The 20577-nt window shown below is 43.2% G+C and overlaps 1 protein-coding gene across 4 annotated transcripts in view; it reads right to left on the bottom strand.

Annotated features, from left to right (window-relative positions):
- The window catches only part of BMP7 (bone morphogenetic protein 7), a 1264568-nt gene that overhangs the window by 796534 nt on the left and 447457 nt on the right, over positions 1–20577 (bottom strand). The window lies entirely within an intron of this gene.

Raw genomic sequence — 20577 nt, 5'->3', positions numbered from 1 at the left:
ATACGAAACAATAGAACATATTAAGAGAAGGAATTAGCGTCTCTGTATGGGCAAGTACGTGGTATAAGAGTATCTGTATAGATATGGGAGAGAGTGTGAAAGTATCTGTATAGGTATGTGAATAATTGCAACACTGTATAGGTAGGGGAGAGTCTGACAGACTATGAAGTGGTATGTGAGAGGGTGTAAGAGTCTCTACATTGATATGTCCGAGTATGTGAGAGTCTCTGTATATGAATGGTTGTGACACTGTATGGCTATGTAAGAGGTTGAAAAAGTCTATGTATGGCTATGTTAGAGGGTGTGAGAGTTTTTGGATGGCTATGTGAATGTGTATAAGGGTGTCTATATGGGTATGTGAGAGGATATGAGAGTCTCTATATGAGTATGTGAAAGAGTGTGAGAGTCTCTGAATGGGTTTGTGAATGGGTGTTAGACTGTCTGTATAGGTATATTCATAAGAACAAAGGACTGAATAGGTATGTGACAGGCTGTGACAATCTACATATGGGTAAGTGAAATGGTGTGAGAGCCTCTCTATGGGTATGTGGCAGGATGTCAGAGTCTCTGTATCAGTATGTTAATGCTATAACAGTGTCTGTATAGGTATGTGACAGGGTGTAAGCGTCTCTGTATGAGTATGTGAATGGATATCACGCTGTCTGTAGAAGTATGTGAATGGGAATAAAGGAGGTCTGTAGGTGTATCTGAAAGGATGTCAGAGTCTCTGTATAGCTATGTGAATGAGTATGAGTAGCTGTATGGATATGTGAGCTGGTGTGAGAGTATCTGTACATGTATTTGAAAGGGTTTATAAGAGTGCCTGTATGGGTATGTGAGAGTGTGACAATCTATGTATGGGTATGTGAGAGGGTGTAAGAGTATTTGTATGAGTATGTAAATGGGTATAAGTGTGTCTACATGGGTATGTGAGAGGATGTGAGTCTCTGTATGGGTATGTAAATGGGTATAACGGTGTCCACATGGGTACGTAAGAGGATGTGAGAGTCTCGGTATGGGTATGTGATAGGGTGTGAGAGTCCCTTTATGGGTATGTGAATGGGTATGAGACTGTATGGGTATGTGAATGGGAATAAAGGAGATCTGAATGGGTATGTGACAGTTTATGTATGTGTATATGAGAGGGTATGAGAGTCTCTCTATGGGTATGAGACAGGATGTTAGAGTCTATGTATCAGTATGTGAGAGTATAACAGTGTCTATGAGTATGTGAGAGGGTGTAAGAGTGTCTGTATGAGTATTTGTGAGAAAGTGGCTCTATATATACTGGACTAGAATGAAGTTCAGTGTGTATAGAGTCCACCAACCCCAGAGGTATAACAGAGGTTAAAGTCAGAACTGACCTTACTCCCCAAAGTGGTAGCTTGGTCGAGCAGTAAGGCAGTACCAGAGGACAGTGTAAAGCATTTGTTGTACACACTCAGTCAGCAAAAGGTTTCACACACTGAAGAACTGAACTCCAGGCCAATTGTTGTTATATCCTCAGATATAGTTGTTTTATTTTTAGAACCAACAGTTATAAAAATATACTTTTCAAGTTATGAGTACTCTCATGTAAATACTTTGCAAAGGAGCAATAAAGTTTGTGCACACAATAATTACAGTATATATAGTGAGCAACACAGTTCTGAAACACACTCTAGCATTGAGCTCAATGGGGTTTTCACAGATAAGGACAGTTGATTACTTTATGGATTACTTTGGTAGTTCCAGGACCAGACCTTAGATTCAGTCCTGGGGTCTAAGCTGAAACCAGATTAGCAAAAACGTTTTAGTTACTGTGATGAATTTCCATGAATATAAAGCTGTTTTAAAGGTTCACACTTAGAAACTTTTCAATGTAAATCTGACAATGTTATTCAATGGAAAGAAATTCAGGTTTCAGGTAAAGTACGATTGCGTTACTTTTGTAACCCAGCACTGGTCTCCTAGGGCCAGCACTGGGGGCTTAACTCAAAATAGGTAGGTAATTGCGTTTCAGTATTTCGTACAATTTTTAAAGAATATTTGCAGTTTTCAAAAGTAGACAGAAATGTCATAGAAAAGCAGACAATGGGTTCCTATGGAGAAAATACAGATTACTAGTAAACTCGCTAGGGATTACTTTTGCGGTTCAGTACTGGTCTGAAAGGTACAGTACTGGCTTCTCCCCTGATCGCAGGTGAGTACTTTGGAATTCGATTTTTGGCTGACTTTATAGGAATATTTTCAGTTTTCAAAACTTCACACCTAGAACATTTTCGAGTCAAAAATAGGTCAATGTTATCCAATGGCAGGTAAGTGAGTTACCGGTTTCCAGGTGAGTACTTGGTTGGTGAAGTTAAGGTTCTGGGTATAGACTCAGGGGTCCCCCAGGGTCAGGTGAGTACAGTTAGTTCAGTCCCAGCGGCACAGGGGCGGCCGGGAGCAGAGGTAGGTAGGCCCAATGATATCCAAAGAGGGAAAGGGGGCCTTCGGTTGGTGGCTGCTGGCTAGCAGGCCACGCGGCTCTGGGAGCTGGGCTCCTGGTCACTTGCTCAGGGCAAGGGGGGAAGTAGGATAGGACAAAGGGGTCACAGCCAGGGGCACTCGGGCGGCTGGGTGCAGGGTGCTTTTGAGCCGTCGGGCGCTCAATGTTATCCTATGAGAATCTTGAAGAGGGAACAAAGGCTGCAGGCCCGGGGACGGAGACTCTCCAGGGGCGACCAGCACTTCGAGAGGTAAGTTGGGATCTTGGAGCACAGGTAGGTACCCCAAAGGGAGGCACAGGGGGCTGTAGGGCGCCGGGTGCAGGGGTGTCTTTGGGTGTCGGAAAAGCTTACCCTCGGCTGGTCGCGGTAGGGGGGGCCACTGGTTCTGAGTCTGCAAGCGTCGGCTCGTTCATCGAGGAGGGTCTTTGGGCACTGGACTTCGGATCCCAGTCGCCGGGGGGACGTCCTCGTGGTCTTGGTTTAGGTTGGCCCGGCCCGGGCTCGGCTGGTGCAGAGTGGGCTGGTCCGGAGCTTCCTTGTGGGCACCAGGTGGGTTGTTGCAGCAGAGCCTCTGCTGATGGGAGTCCCAATCTTCAAGAGGGTCAAGGTAGGCAGGTCCTCTAGGGGTCCCAAATTTGCTGTCCGCTGGGGTCACCGGGTTTAGGCAGGAGCAGGTTCCAGGATCAACAGGCCGGTAGGGCTGGGGCCATCAGTTGTTGTTGTCCTGTTGTTAGCAGCTGCACAGCGGGTCTTCTTCTTCTTGATCTTCTTTCTTCTTTTTGGTATCGGGATCGGAGGAAGGAAGGTTCAGGGAGCCTCTAAATATTGAATTTAGGGGCGTTACAGGTAGGGCAAGGGCAGGAACCAATGGGTCCCTGCATGGCAGGTGGGTACACCCCCTAGCCTGCTCCTCTCCTGTGGGAGGGGGGCAGGAACCTAGCTGTGATAGAGCAGGGATCCCCATCTTCAAGATGGCCGGAGCCCGGGGTCGTGCTTCACCTAATCTCCCCCACCTGAAGGGTGGGGTTGGCACAGGCTAGCCCCACCCCCTTCCTGATGTAGTTTTTCCCGCCAGTCTTCCCGCCAGAGTGGGGGGCAGGACTGGTGGGGGCTGGTTGCTGGGTACAGCAAATGGTTTGGAGAAGCTCACAGAGGCGGCATGCCTTTGAAGCTTCCCTCGGCCCATCCTGGGGGAGGAGACCTAGCACCTCGCCCAGGATGTGCATTGTTGCAGGCCCAGGAGAGCAGGGGTGTGGTATTCCATCTTATAACCAAAAAAGCGTCCCCATACTTCAGGGGCGACCCTCAAGGCACAGCACGGTTACGCCCAATGGCGTTGAATCCTTAATGGAGAAATAAAGTTGTACTGGCAACGTTGTATAGATATCTGTAGTTATTTATTTCATAACTTTCATACTTTGATTTCAATTTTAATCTTGAAATGTCATCAGATATGTAATCCAATTAATCCATAACATGGAGCAAAACGTGAGTACATTTTCTTATAATCCCAATGCATTTTGTGCGTGCAAGCGCACTTCATCAGGGGAGCCTGTAATTCAAAATATAAACTGTGTTAAGGGCACACACCGTATTCTCATTGAGTATACATGCAACAATACTAATGTGGAAATTACAATTAGACAGGGCTCGTTAGACGCTGAAAATTCAATGCATTTCTTCATAAACATGAACCAAATGTTATAAACGAAAAAGTAACCATAATTATAAAAATTTACAAAATTCCAAAAGCATAGTAGACCCTAAAATCATTAGATATTTAAATGCACTGTAAAGAACGATGTGCCATAATGTTAGCACAGTGTCTGTATGACCTGGAAGTAAGAAAATGTGTGTTGACATTCTATGGCGCTATGGTGGCTGGTGACTATTGAAGAAAAAGTGACCCTCGTGCTGCATATGGCAGCGTTTGTTTTCTTCTATATCAGTGTGTGGTCATATATTAGACTGTAGCGTGTAGCGTGGTCTGTATTAGCGTGGTCTGTATTAATGAATGTGCGCTACAGCTCTAAGGTCCCATAGTAACGGGTCGATGTTGTGTATTGAATTAACCATCGCGCTGCAAATGGCAGTGCTTGTGTTCCTGCGTGCAAAATTGCATCTCACCTGCATGTATCATGTCGGATCTTCGGGGTTTCTACGGGATTACTAGGTGAACGACATCACTTTACCGCGACGGTTATACCATGTTGTTCATTTACACGACCAGAGTGAAAATGAAAATAGGACTCCACAGAATCCAAAAGGTAGCGCCATCTTAGGATGGTGTAGTAAACCCAGGGTGTCAAAGCGAAGTGAAACCTAAAGTGAGCGCCATCTTGAGAGTATCAATGTGAATATGAGGTGTAGTGTATCCATGAGAGATTTTAGTCGCCAGGACACCGGGTGGTATTAGTGCTCTTTATAAGTGTTATAATAAATAAATAAATAAATTAGTCAACATGCGAAGGTATAAAACAATGATGAATGATAAATCAACAACAAAAGTAAACAACAGATTGCAAAGTATGACGTTCTCAGTTCAGCGTTCAAATGTTCATAAGTAGCATGCGAATTCCAGCCGATCATTCAGTCCATTCGGCTTCATAGAGTTAAGAAAATAGATCCAAAAGTTCTCTCTTTGTAATAACAGTTTGTTATTATTTGTTCCTGGTGTTTTTTTAATGATTTCCAAAATAGTGAATCTGAGTTGAGCTATGCTGTGATGATTGTCTTTAAAGTGTGCCCATTGGTAAATTCCTCGATTCTCACCTGCAACCGTTTGTGGTCAAAGCCAACACTTTTGTGAAAGACACAACAGATTTCCTAAACAAAATTGATCAGATCGTGCTACCCACTGATGAAGAAATTTGGCTATGTACTATAGACATCAAATCATTGTACACATCAATCCCCCATGATCTCGGGATTGAAGCAGTCGAAGAAACTTTGTTGAATTCAGACCTCAACACTCACTTTCAAATATTCCTGATGGAACTGCTTGCATTCACCCTGTACCAAGGTTATTTCATATGGGACAACGAGTACTATCTACAACTAACTGGGACCTCAATGGGCAACTGTGCGGCCCCAGCCTACGCCAATACTTTCATGAACATCTTTGAGTCTAAAAATATTCTGAGCAAGACCATCTGGAAAGAACATGGATTAGCTTTTTTGCGATACATTGATGACATTTTTGTTCTATGGCAGGGAACGCAAATGAAACTACTACAAGCATTGGATGACCTCAATCAAATCAATGAACGCATTCAGTTCACCTATACCATAGACAAGTCCACCATTGCCTATCTAGATGTACAACTCACAAGAAAAGGCTCCAAAATTGAAACCACACTCTTCAAGAAAAAAACAGATCGCAACAATTTGCTCCATTTCAGAAGCTTTCATCAACTGTCTCTAAAAATAACCTACCTGTATCCCAACTATACAGAGTGAAAAGGATAGTTTCAAACCCTGAAGAAGTCCCCACTCAACTTAAAAGCATGGTGACTAGATTTACAGAACGAGGATATCCCAAACAAATTCTGGAACAAGCACAAGCACAAGAGAAATACAACTTGCGTACCAGATCAGAACTTTTGAAACAATCCAAAAAATCTACACAGACTCGTATAGTAGTGGTATCTAAATTTTCTACGATGAGCCAACAATACAAAAAAGTAATCAAAAAACACTGGCCTCTATTACACAATGAACCAGACTTTAATGGAATTTTCTCCAGTGAGCCTATCTTTGGATATACTAGAAGCACAAATATCCAAAAATGATTAAACCCATCAAATCAGAACAACGAGTGGATTATAAAGGTACTGTCCCCTGTCACAATTGTAGCAACTGCCACAATGTAATACAAGGTTCCACCATAGCACACCCAATGAAAGGCTTCTCCATCAAACTTAAAGTAAACGCATCTTGCGACGCGGCTAATGTTATTTACTTGATAAAGTGCCCATGTGGACTGGTATATGTGGGGAAAAAGATGCGCAAAATCGAAACCCGTATATTGGAACATAAAAGCAATATACGCACTGGTAATGAGAAATCAGTTATAGCATTACACTTTAACCTCTTCGAGGCTCATGACGAGCTCAGCTCGTCATGAGGCACACTGGAGCTGTGCTCATGACAAGGTGAGCTCGTGATGAACAATGGGCTTCAAAGCTTCTCAGCGCAGGAGGGGAAAAGCCATAGCAGCCAAGTGGTTAAAGACAATCATCACAGCATAGCTCAACTCAGATTCACTATTTTGGAAATCATTAAAAAAACACCAGGAACAAATAATAACAAACTGTTATTACAAAGAGAGAACTTTTGGATCTATTTTCTTAACTCTATGAAGCCGAATGGACTGAATGATCGGCTGGAATTCGCATGCTACTTATGAACTTTTGAACGCTGAACTGAGAACGTCATACTTTGCAATCCGTTGTTTACTTTTGTTGTTGATGTATCATTCATCATTGTTTTATACCTTCGCATGTTGACTGAAATCTCTCATGGATACACTACACCTCATATTCACATTGATACTCTCAAGATGGCACTCACTTTAGGTTTCACTTCGCTTTGACACCCTGGGTTTACTACACCATCCTAAGATGACGCTACCTTTTGGATTCTGTGGGGTCCTATTTTCATTTTCACTCTGTTTGTTTAAATGAACAACATGGTATAACCGTCGCGGTAAAGTGATGTCGTTCACCTAGTAATCCCGTAGAAACCCCGAAGATCCGACATGATACATGCAGGTGAGATGCAATTTTGCACGCAGGAACACAAGCACTGCCATTTGCAGCGCGATGGTTAATTCAATACACAACATCGACCCGTTACTACGGGACCTTAGAGCTGTAGCGCACATTAATTAATACAGACCACGCTACAAGTCTAATATATGACCACACACTGATATAGAAGAAAACAAACGCTGCCATATGCAGTACGAGGGTCACTTTTTCTTCAATACTCACCAGCCACCATAGCGCCATAGAATGTCAACACACATTTTCTGCCTACTTCCAGGTCATACAGACACCGTGCTAACATTATGGCACATCGTTCTTTACAGTGCATTTAAATATCTAATGATTTTAGGGTCTACTATGCTTTTCGAATTTTGTAAATTTTAATAATTATGGTTACTTTTTCGTTTATAACATTTGGTTCATGTTTATGAAGAAATGCATTGAATTTTCAGCGTCTAACGAGCCCTGTCTAATTGTAATCTCCACATTAGTATTGTTGCATGTATACTCAATGAGAATACGGTGTGTGCCCTTAACACACTTTATATTTTGAATTACAGAGTCCCCTGATGAAGTGCGCTTGCACGCACGAAATGTATTGGGATTATAAGAAAATGTACTCACGTTTTGCTCCATGTTATGGATTAATTGGATTACATATCTGATGACATTTCAAGATTAAAATTGAAATCAAAGTATGAAAGTTATGAAATAAATAACTACAGATATCTATACAACGTTGCCAGTACAACTTTATTTCTCCATTAAGGATTCAACGCCCTTGGGCGAAACCGTGCTGTGCCTTGAGGGTCGCCCCTGAAGTATAGGGACGCTTTTTTGGTTATTTTGCTACACACTCCGAGGTCGAGAGAGTGCTACCTCAAGGGCACGCCACAAAATTTGAACTTTAAATTAAGCCTGTGCTCAGCCACCTACACTGTATTCCATCTTATGTCATCTTAGAATACCATTAGGTCATATAGAATGTTAGATGGGATTAACGGCAGATGGAGAGAAGTATTCCTGGAGATGAGATGCAATACTGTTGTTTCCTTCTGTGGTTGTTAAGCTGTCTTATCTACGAAGGGGGCTCTCCTACCCAGGGGTTCAGCAACATGTCTGTTGTGTGGCAGCCTCTGCAGCCACTCAGCCAGACGTGGATTGTAGGTTAGGGTTTCAGAGGGCATCCCTAAGATGCCCTCTGGTGCATTTTACATTAAATCTCACACTGGCATCAGTGCGGGTTTAATGTGCTGAGAAGTTTGATACCAAACTTGTCAGTCTTCAGTGTAGCCATTATGGTGCTGTGGAGTTCGTAATGACAACCTCCCAGCACCATATACTCTTAATGACATCACTGCACTTACAGTGACCAGGACTGGCCCTGGGTACTGTAGGGGCACAGGGCTCATGCACCTGTGCCCTCACCTCTGGCATAGGGCACCCAGCTAGAGGGGTGGCTGAAGTATGCCAGGGCTGTGGGTTCTGGGGGCATGGCACACAGGAATGTGTGCCATGTCGACTCTTGTTTTAGTTCTGTACTTAGGCACTCAGCCTGCAAAGGCAGTGTGTGGGTGCCAGGGTACAGGGCCCCTAAGGGTGGCACAATAAGTGCTGCAGCCCTCAGCTGACAGGTGGCCAGAGATGTCAATGGGGTCTTTTGTTTCAGCATAATTTTAGGGAAGGAACACGGGCCCTGGGTACCTGGTTGGCAGGAACCCAGGGCACACTCAGTCAAAGCACATCAGCAGTTCAGAAAAAAGTGGGGGCATACCAATGCAAGAAAGATGGCACTTTCTCACAGTATGTGAATGGATGTCACACTGTAAGTATGTGAATGATAATAAAGGAGATCTGAATGAGTATGGGAAAGAGTGCCAAAGTCTGTGTATAGCTATATGAATGGGTATAAGGGTGCCTATATGCATATGTGAGAGAGTGTGAGAGTATCTGTGTAGGTATGTGAATGGGTATAAGGGTACCTGTATGAGCATTTGTAACAGGGTGTGACAGTCTATGTATGGGTATGCAAGAGGGTGTGAGAGTCTTTGTATGTGTATGTGAATGTGTATAAGGGTGTCTACATGGGTATGTGAGAGTCTCTGCACGGGTATGTGAATGGTTATGACACTATCTGTATGGGTATGTGACAGGGTCTGACAATATGTTTGGGCATGTAAGAGGGTGTGAGAGTCTCTGTATGGGTATGTCAATGTGCATAATGGTGTCTACATGGGTATGTGAGAGTGTGTGAGAGTCTGTATGGGTATGTGAATGGTTATGACACTATCTGTATGGGTATATGAGAGGGTGTCAGAGTCTCTGTATGGGTATTTGAGAGGGTGTAAGAGTCTCTGTATGGGTATGTGAATAGGTATAAGGGTGTCTACATGGGTATGTGAGCGGGTGTCAGAGTGTCTGTATAGGTGTCAGAGAGGATGTCATAATCTCTGTATCAGTATGTGAAAGAGTATAAAAGTGTCTGGATATGTGAGAGGTTGGAACAGTGTCTGTATGAGTATGTAAATGTGTGTCACAATGTCTGTATAAGTATGTGAATGGGAATAAAGGAGGTCTGAATGAGTATGAGAAAGGGTGTCAGAGTTTGGGTATAGCTACCTGAATGGATATAAGGGTGTCTGTATGGATATGTCAGAGTGTGCGACAGTCTCTTTATACGTATGTGAATGGTTATGACACTATCTCTATGGATATGTTAGAGGGTGTGACAGTCTATGTATGGGTATGTGAAAGGGTATTCAGGTGTCTACATGGATATGTGCGTTGCTTTATGGGTATGTGAATGGTTATGTCACCGTCTCTATGATTATGTGAGTCGGGTGTGACAGTCTATGTATGGGTATGTGAGAGTGTGTGGGAGTCTCTTTATGGGTACGTGAATGGGTATAAAGGTGTCGACATGGGTATGTGAGAGTCTCTGTAAGGATATATGTATATGAGAAGGTGAGAGTCTCTATGTGTATGTAAATGGGTATAACAGTGTCTACATGGGTATGTTAGAGAATGTGCGAGTCTCTGTATGGGTATATGAGAGGATGTGACTCTGTTTGGGTATGTGAATGGGTGTCAGACTGTATGGTTATGTGCATTGAAATAACGGAGGTTTGAATGGGTATTGGACAGGTTGTGCCAGTGTATGTATGGGTATATGAGATGATGTCAGAGTCTCTGTAGCAGTATGTGAATGGGTATAACAGTGTCTGTATAAGTATGTGAATGGGAATAAAAGAGATCTGAATGAGTATTGGAAAGGATACACACATCTGCTTCCTTCTCACTATCTAAACATATGCATCACTGTACCCTTTGATCTGTTACTATATGCATAGCTATATCATTATGTGACAAGTAAATATATTTAACTAAACCTTGCTCTCTTAGCAAAAGCATCAGTGCGAACCAGCTTATCCTAATCTACATATCTGTGTATTTCTCGTTGCATAACTGTGTACATAAGAACATGCCTTAATATCTCACTGCATACATTAGCATTTCACTCCTTGTGTCACTCCCTACAATGATGTATACCTCTGTTTTGGTTTTTCTTTTTATTCTTAGTTCCAAATCAATACAGTTCACTTTATTTTTACTTGGGTATGTGAAATAATGTGACAGTATCTGTAAGGGTTTATGAATGAGTTTGACAGTCTCTCTATAGATTTCTGAATGGGCGTCGCACAGTCTCTATGAGGTTGCAAATGGATATGACACTCTCTGTATGGGTTTTTAAATGGGTAGAACAGTGTGTCTATGGTATATGTATGGGTGTGACAGTGTCTGTATGGGCTTGTCAATGGGTGTGACAATGACTGTATGGGTTTGAGAAAGTGTCACACAGTGTTTTTAGTTATATGAATTGATGTGACAGTGTCTCTATAAAGTTGTGAATTCATGTGACAGTGTCTGTTTGGGTACGTTATTGAGTGGGATAGTATCTGTATGGGTTTGTGAATGGGTGTGCCAATAGTTCTATTTGTTTGTGAAAGGGTACAAGAGTGTGTCTCCATCGCCCTTAGTGCACCGCATGTTCGTGGGGCACCCGGTGCTAAATCATTCATAGACGACCTGATTCTGTTTGTGAATGGGTACAAGAGTGTGTCTACGGTGTTGTGAGCACTGTTCCCTGTAAGGTGCGCATGCTCTTACCCACCTGTCTCACCCCGAGTGCATAGTGTGGTGTTTGATGCACACACAGCGGCAGGTAAGTTCAGCAGCAAGTGCCTCCTACTTGTCATGCACTGCAATTAACATGATCACTTTCACAAAGACATACAATTTGCCCCACAACCGCGCCGTTTTAACAAAAGAAATGCAGCAAGTCTTCAAGCAAGACTTGTGCTTTTCAGGTGATTCTGAAAGCTCACGTTGTGCTTGTAGACTTGCTGCATTTCTTTTGCTAATAGAGTGGGGTGATTGTGTGCTGCACTCTATTAACAAAAGAAATCTAGCAAGACTACAAGCAGGGCTTTAAGTGGGCCAGGTCCTGCCGGTGCTCAGCACCAGCAGTTCTAAAAAGCAGGTGCCTAGACAGATCCCTATCGGGCTCTCCATTTTTACCTTCAGGGTGGAGGGAAAAAAAAGCTTAACTCTGCAATAGTACTATCCATCACTGCTTTGGATGTAACTTCAAAGAGACTTATTTTTCAGTGTTATATAGCGCAAACTTGGAGCAAACATGAGCGCATATTCATGTTTTGAATCACAGGATGTTGAGCCGACGTGAAGATAGAAGCTGTTTCTCAGCTCGAAAGTCGGCAGCTCTAGCCTTAGCCACAACCTCGCCCACAAGATTGGAAGCATTTGCAATATTATATACAGCAAAGTCATAGTTGTTGCTTATTTATCTTATGCAGTTTACAACCATTGACAAAGCAAGTAGCCCTGGCTTGTTGTAGGTGTAATGTTACTTGTTGTGTTATATATCTGGATGATTTGATAGATGCAGCAAAATACAAGTATAGATTTTTAGCTTAAGTGGTTTAAGCCACTCCCTGTTTAATGTGTGTGCAATGTGAAGTACCCGCTACATTGGTATGAGTGGCATTATAAAACGAATTAAATTAATCTCAGAGAGTGGTAATTGAGACTTGAGGGGCACTGTTAAAGGGTAATAGTGAGGGAATCACTAGCGGAGGTGATCATTAGTGGGCGCCAACAAACACTGTCGCACAGGGCGCCACCAGCATAATGTGTGCCTCTGAGAAAGTATTCATGTTAATTGCAGCGCATGACTGGCGCTGCGATTAACATAAATACTCACACAATCTGCACTGAGATTTTTCGCTGCATCCAGACGCACGGTCTGGTTCCTGGCACACATAGCCTTGGCTGCAGAGCACAGAGACCTTGCACTGCTGCACACAGAAGAAAAAAATTAGAGGGAACATTGTTTGTTAAAGGGTGTGACAGTCTGTATAGGGTTGTGAATGGATAAGACAGTCTCTGTATAGGTTTGTAAATGGGTGTAACAGTACCTCTGTGGTATATAAATGGGTGTAACAGTGTCTGTAAGGGTCTATGAATGGGGTGTAAGAGTGTCTCCACGGGTATGCAAATGTGTCTCACAGTCTCCCTATGAGTATGTGAATGGGTGTGACAAAATCTGTATGGATAGTAAATTGGTGGGATAGTGACTGTATAGGTTTCTGAATGGATCTGACAGTATGAGTTTGTGAATGGGTGTCAGAGAGTGTCTATGCGTATGCGAATGGGTATAATAATATCTCTATGCTAAATAAATGGGTGTAACAGTGTCTGTGTGGGTTTGTAAAGGGGTGTGACAGTCTCTCTATGGGTATGTGAATGGGTGTGACAGCATCTCTATGAGTATGTGAATGGGTGTAACAGAGTCTGTAAGAGGTTGTGAATGGGTGTGACAATGTCTGGATGGATTTCTCAATGGGTGTGACAGTGACTGTATAGGTTTGTGAATGGGTGTCACAGAGTCTCCATGGATACGTGAATGGATGTGAGAGTCTCTCTATGGCTATGTGAATGGGTGTGACAGTGTGTGTGTATGACTGTAACAGCGGATGTGAGAGTCTCTGTATGGGTAGGTAAGTGGGTGTGGCAGTATCTGTATGGATATATGACTATCTGGGAGAGGAAGAGAGAGTATATAAATATGTTTCTTTTTTTCAGCCATGCTAATGCTGCAGATCCCCCGCTGAGTTACATCGGGTTGTGCCGAGCCCTGCGAGGGATCCGCGGATTTCGGGAGTGGCCCAAAAAAATTCTTTTACACATTTCTGACCATAGGACACATGCTCAGCTCTCTTCTATAACATGTACAAGGGGATCAGGAAACCTCTCACCTGACTCCTCCTTTCAATTTGCAAGACAAACAAAATGTTGACCGCAAATTCTCTGCAACGGTGCAGCCAGCCAATCAGGAGTTTCCTAGTGCTCCTAAATCCGTGGATTACCCACGAGAGAAACCGCCTTCCCAGATATACAAATTTATTTTCCAGTTAATACCGCCTAAACTATCGAATAGATTTTAACCAAATTACAAAAAAAAACCACAATCTGCATACCAAGACCTAGCTTCCTGCCAAATTTGGTATAATTCCACCCGGCTGTTCGGGCTGTAGGCTTGTTCAAAGGTTCTATGGAAATTTGTTACACACTTACCGCAGCGGGAGGCGGGCGCCGCATTGGATCAGTGAGACGGCCAGACAGGGACCTGACGACGCCGCGTACTGAGCACTACAAACATGGTGGACCGGAAAACAAATCCTGTGAAGCGCGTGGCGTGCGCGCACAGGAAATGACATCACTCCACAACGCCGAGGGCTATGAAAGCCAGGCGTTGGAGACTATCGGCTCAGATAATTACTGTTCCTGAAGACGCTGCTGATTCATGGCCTATTCCCGAAAACTCTGGAGATTCATGTAGTTTGCTGTGGTTCTTCACCTGGTGCGGTATGGGTGTCTATGACACCATCTCCCCATCTTTGTTTTCATTGTGGCCGATAGAAAGAGCATATTGCATATTCACACTACGTAACAAACCTAGCCTTGAAAAAACGGGAAGTCCTCATTTTCCTATGTGTTTGGAATATTGCTACTATGAAGGGACCTTAAGGGTTTGTGTCCAAGCCTGTTACAAACTCCAAACATTGATACAGAGATATTTGAATGTACCAGGTGGTATATTGATTGCTTGTTCTTCAAACCTTATACCATAAGTTTGACATTGAAGTATTCCAGTGGCTAAGTGGCATTGCATTATGAATCAAATAATGTTCAACCAACAATCATTCAACTGAACCTTTATGAAATATATTTTATGGTGCATGTTGTGTGTTTTTGTTCATCCTATGTAGCAAGGGGACAGTGAGAGGATGTAAATAAAAACCATCCTTCCTCCCCTGTGAAGTGGAACTTTGCAACAATATTGGTGGGCAGTCAGTGAAGGATAAATAGTCTTATGATGTTGAAGGTTGTTTCTTGTTCTCAACCTAATCCTCTGGTTTATGTTCACAGTACTGCCTGATGTAAAGGATTAGCAGCTAGGAAGAATATTGATCCTCCTACTTGAAGTTACTGCCAGAAGTGTGGTTTTTTTTCTTTACAGGTATATAGGAATAGTGCTTACTAATTAAGTGAGAACTATATCACTATGGGCCACATGTAGGTAATCCCTATTTACCGATTCTAAAATACCTAATTTTACCGATTCTGTATTTCAGAATCGGTAAATAGTATGTAGATATCGGTAATATTCGGTATTACCGATTCGGTAAATACCGAATCGGTAATTCCCATTTATTCCTATGGGAAGCCATTCACTATTACCGATTCGGTAAATACCGAATCCGTAATAGGGGGAACATATTCAAGGGTATGGGCATGTATGTCTGCCACATCGCACTTTTCAAAAAGCACCAATTTGCTTTTTGAATGGTTTTCGATATTTACCACCAACTTGTAGTTGGGGGTAAATAACAAATCCGCTTATCACAAGTGCACTCACTTGAGTGCTCCCTACATTGAGGATTCAGTAATTTACCGATTCGGTATCTTAAGGATTCGGTCATTTACCGATTACTTAAATTACCGAATCGGTCAATCACCGAATCCTTATTTATACCCACCTACATTGGAAAAAGCTAAATACCGGCCGGTAACGGCAAATTTACCGATTTTCGGACGTTACCGACTGGTATTTGGCTACCTACATGTGGCCCTAAATGTATTATATGCAGTATTATAATAGGGTGTTCTTTTTTCCTCAGGTCTCCCTCCCCACTGTCCCCTTCCTTTCCTTCCCCCGATTAACCACCTTAATCTTCTGTGCTATAAAAGCATCTCGGAATTGAGGGAGTCAATAGGTGGACCCATTTGAGCAGCGAACCGATCCTGAGAGGCCTCTGAGGGACCCGTGACAGAATTAACATAGGGAAAATGTGTTTTGGGACATCCTCTTTTTCTCAGCCCCCTCTACACGAAACACCTCAAAACCTTCAAGACACCATCTGAAGTACAGGGCCAATTTCTTGGGAAAATTCATCAACCGGCGCCAAAGATATAGGCACCTGAAGCCGTAGAGATAGACGCAAATTCAGGACACCACCGGCTTTACAGTTCAAAAGCATGTATATATACATACATAGCTTTACAGTTTCTTCAGGATCTCTACTCCACTTTTCTACGAGATTTTCTTATATTAAAGTTTAGATTTTCTGAAACATACGTGCCATCTTTCACAAGCAGGAAGACTATCAAAAAGTAAGTCCTCTAACCATCTGAAAGACTCTTTCATATTCTTTGGAAATAGCCTTGTCTTTAAAGTGATATTTTCAGGTATTTGTCGCTTTCTCTGAAGCTGTAGCGTATTTTGTATTGTGTATTACGCTTCAAACAGTCTTTACTAGTCATGAATTTGAGCCTTCTTACGTAAATTGGTGCATTCTTCTTATTAAGAATAACTGGCAGAAACTGTGGGAACTGTATCATCACCAGCTGTGAACAGACCCTTACTGCTCTCAAACAGCTCCAAAGTGTAAATTAGGATCCGCTGGGGGAAGCCCTCACAGTCCAGAAGAGAACGCTCAGGCGAATTAAACTTAAGCACTCTGAGAAAGCTTATTCCCCTCTGATTGATAACATCAACAACACTTTGTATGTGTTTACAGATGATAGTCACAATGAAAAGACACATAAGCCTCTTAACCCTTTCAGTGCTCAGCACACGGTGGGCGTGTGCTCAGGACGGCTTCTGGCCGTCCTGGCACCCTCCCACTGGTGCTCCCCCGGTGGAACGCCCTTTAGCATGCCCCCACCAGGGAAGGCAGGGGAGCCCTTCCCCTGCCTCCCCCACCCTCGCCTCCACGTCATTTGAGGATTCCAGATGCACTGGAAGCCATTTGCTTCCAGTCCATCGGCGAACGAGGAGGTGAGTTTGTCCTAGTGGAGGGGGGGGGGGCTACATTTTAAAAGGCATCAGAGGAAAGGAACGGTTTTCCTTTCCTCCGATATCTTTTAAAAAAGCATTCCTGCTGCACGATCATGTCTGGAGCACGATCATGCAGGCGGAATGCCCGTTTTCTTTTTTTTAATGCCTATTTTGTTGCGGGAGCGGCCCCTTGGGCAAGGGTCGCTCCCTTGGGGATCAAATGTATAGGGGGGAGGGGCAGATCGGAGTTAAAAAAAATATATAGATATATATAGATATATATATAGGTTTTTGGGCCCACTAGACCACCATCGATTATTTATTTTTTTCAATGACAATTTTGTTGGGCAGATCTGAGTAAAAATAAATAAAAATAATAATAATGAATATATATATAGATATATTTGTGACTACTGGACCACCAATTATTATTTTTTTTCTCAATGGCCAATTTGTTTCCCGGAGTGGCCCCTTGGGCAAGGGTCGCTCCCCTTGGGGGTGAAATGTATTTACTTTGATCTGCCCCCCCCTTGGGGGGGAGCAGATCCGACTTAAAAAATAAATAAATATGTATATATTTGTGCCCACTGGACCACCAATGATTCTGATCCCCTGGATGGGCAGATCGACCCAAATAAACAATTAATTTTATTGTATGCCCACTAGGCCACCAGCGTTTGTTTTAGTGTTGTTGGGAGCAGCCCCTTGGACAATGGTCGCTCCCCTTTATGGGATGAATATTGTGGCCATTTCTGCCCCCTTTGGGGGAAGCTTGGCCATATGTTTTCACGCCCATCTGTCCCCTGGGGGGCAGAAGCCACTAGACACCAGGGCTTTTTAAATGTTGATATTGGGGAGTGACCCCTTGGGCACTCCCCCTTTATGATGGTGAATGTCTTGGCTGTTTCTGCTTCCGCGTGGGGGCAGATCAGCCTTATGCTTTTAGGGCCACCTACCAACTTTGCTTGGCTGGTGGATAGTGTGTGGACTAGTGCATTATTTCCATATGTGATTGTAATGTGTTTTCTCCTTTTTATTCTAGTGCAAAGCTTTGGATTCCTGTTTGTGGTTTCGGCAGCAGCTGATATGCAGTTTTGCGTAGTTGCATTTTTTTGGTAAGAAAAACGTTTTTGTTGTGTTTACTCCAATTGAGTATTAATGTCATGCATGAATGACGTTTTTGTAAGTGGTATCATATTAGCAGCATATTTTGTTAGTGTTTTGTCATTAAATTGTTTGCGATTTGTTTTGCGTTATCTTAAGTGTATTTTTTTTCTTTTTTCGTGGGATACTGTTGGTCCTTAGTGTGTCTGGCCAGAGTAAGTGGTGGTGAGTCTTGCTGCTTCTGGCAAGGGAGTGGTATAGTGTTGGAGTATATAAGTCTTTGTGTTCAAGCTACTTTTGGTTTATTTCTGTTTTTTACAAAGGGTTTGTTGTTGTTGACTTGTTTGACATGTTACCTTTATTAGTACGCATTATGGCTAGCCGTAGAATGACTGTTCAGCAGGTGGTTGGTATGCTTCTTGAATCTTCCTCTGAGCAGGATTAGGAGACTGACAGTGCGTCTAAGGGACAGGAGGGAGGGGAAGAGTCAGGCAGTGAGTTTTCTCTCCACATGGAATCATCGGATGATGAAGCTACTCTCAGTGCGGATGAAGCTACTCTCGGTGTAGATGAAGCTACTCTCAGTGCGGTTGAAGTGCCTGTTTTAGAGAAGGACACTCCTGTGCTGATGGTGCAAGAGGCATCTGGATTGCAGCCTGGGGCTTTAAGGCTTCCCATTGGAAGTGCTGAACTCTGGGTTGACCCCAACATGGTTCAGCTGGTGTTACCTGCCTTTAGTGGTGATGCAGGGTGTAGAGCGGATTGTGATTTTTATTTTTTTGCCTGTACAGTTTTTTTTAGTTGTTTATGGATGATGTTTTTTTGGGGGATGTTGTTGAGCAGACTAACTTGTATACTGAACAGTTTTTTAGGGACAACAGTGCCAGACTTAGGCCCTACTCTACAGCTACCCGGTGGATTCCCACAAATCTGGAAGAGATTAAGAAGTTTTTGGGTTTTACTTTATTGATGGGCTTGATAAGGAAGCCATCCATGGCTTCAAATTGGTCTACCGGTCCCTTGATGGCAACGGCCATATTTTCTGCAATTATGACTCGTGATCGGTATTTACTTTTGCTATTGTTGATAATGGTTTGGCGTTGCCACAAGATCACCCTGACTGTGACCGTCTTTTTAAGAATCGTCCTGTTCTTGATCACTTTGTAGATCGATTTTCAGAGATCTATACTCCAGGGAAAGAAATATCTATTGATGAGTCTTTGGTCCTGTTCAAGGGCCATTTGGTTTTTAGGCAGTACATTCCTAGCAAGAGGGCACGTTATGGAATTAAGCTGTATATGTTGTCTGAGAGTAGGACAGGATATGTTTTTAATTTCCTTGTGTACACTGGTAGGGATTCCACTATTGACCCCCCTGGTTGCCCGTCCACTTTTGGAGTTTCAGAGAAAAATGTGTGGGATCTTGCTAGAGTACTGTTTAACAGAGTACCTTGATAAAATGTACACTGCTGTGCAATTGTTTAAGGAATTGTTCAAAGTGGACCCTTTTGCTTGTGGCACAAACCGCTCTAACCGTAAAGGTTATCAAAAAGAGCTTGTTTGCAAAAAAGTTCAGAGGGGACAGTGCAGTTCCTTGCGTAGTGATGAACTACTAGCTGTGAAATTTGTGGACAAGAGGGATGTGTACATGCTGACTACCATCCATGATGAGAGTACTTCACCTGTGGCTGTTTGGGGTCAGAGTGCTAAAGTGCGCAAACCTGTGTGCATTTTAGACTACGATAAGCACATGGGTGGTGTTGATAGAGTAGATCAGAGGTTGAACCTTACACTATTATTTTTAAGGCTTACATTTGGTATAAGAAGTTGGCCATCCATCTCTTCAAATTAGCAACTTTCAATGCTTTTGTTGTGTTCAAGGAGTGTTGTCCTGCGTCAAAGTTGACTTTTGTTCAGTTTCAGGAGTCTGTGATAGGCAGCCTTGTTGTTGTGGAACAGGCGAGTGTACCTAGAGTTGGAGTGGTGGAGGATGTGGCTACATTGAAAGATCGCCACTTTCCTAATTTAATTCCTCCCATGCCCCAAAAAAACAATCCCTGTAAGAGATGTAGAGTCTGCTTGCGAAGAGGTGTGCGGAAGGAGAGTCGTATGAACTATACCGATTGTCCTTCTAATCCTGGGATGTGTGTGCCCACATGTTTCAGATTGTATCACACTCGAAATAGTTTTTGGGAGCAACCATGAGTCTAATAGTGTACTGCCTGTTCTGTATGGTTTTATATAGTTGTTCAGTTTAACGTTTGGCAATAGAATGATGTCTTTAGTTAATGCTGTTGTTTTTGTAGTTATAGTTTTGTATTTAGTTGCAATTGGTTTGTGTTTTCTTTCTTGTCTAAAGAAAATTTATGATGGTGTGCATGGACTGATGCTTGGCTGGGCGTGTGTGTGGACTGGTGCTTGGCTGGTGGTGTGGGTGGACTGGCGCTTGGCTGGCGGTGAGTGGACTGGAGCTTGGCTGGCGGTGAGTGGACTGGCGCTTGGCAGGCGCTGTGCGTGGATTGTCGATTGGCTGGTGGTGTTTGAGTAGTGACTTGCTGCTGGTCACTAGACACACTGCTAGCTAAACACCACTCCACGCAATCCGTGAGCTGGTGTGGTTGCTATGTCAGGAATGTGGGCCCAAAACATTTTGTGATAGGCAATTTAGATGTCGCCTCACTACGTTTTGGGCCCTTACTCGCGAGTACTTGGGCCTCCCAGACGAGTGAGGCACCATTTCTATCAGGAGACCTGGGGGAACACTGGGTGGTAGGAAATTTGTGACAGTCTGGTGATGCCATAACTTTCCCACA

Source organism: Lissotriton helveticus, chromosome 7 (assembly GCF_964261635.1).
Source record: "Lissotriton helveticus chromosome 7, aLisHel1.1, whole genome shotgun sequence".
Lineage (NCBI taxonomy): Eukaryota > Metazoa > Chordata > Amphibia > Caudata > Salamandridae > Lissotriton > Lissotriton helveticus.
Note: the sequence above shows the minus strand (reverse complement) of the source record. Positions and strands in the feature narration are given on the sequence as shown.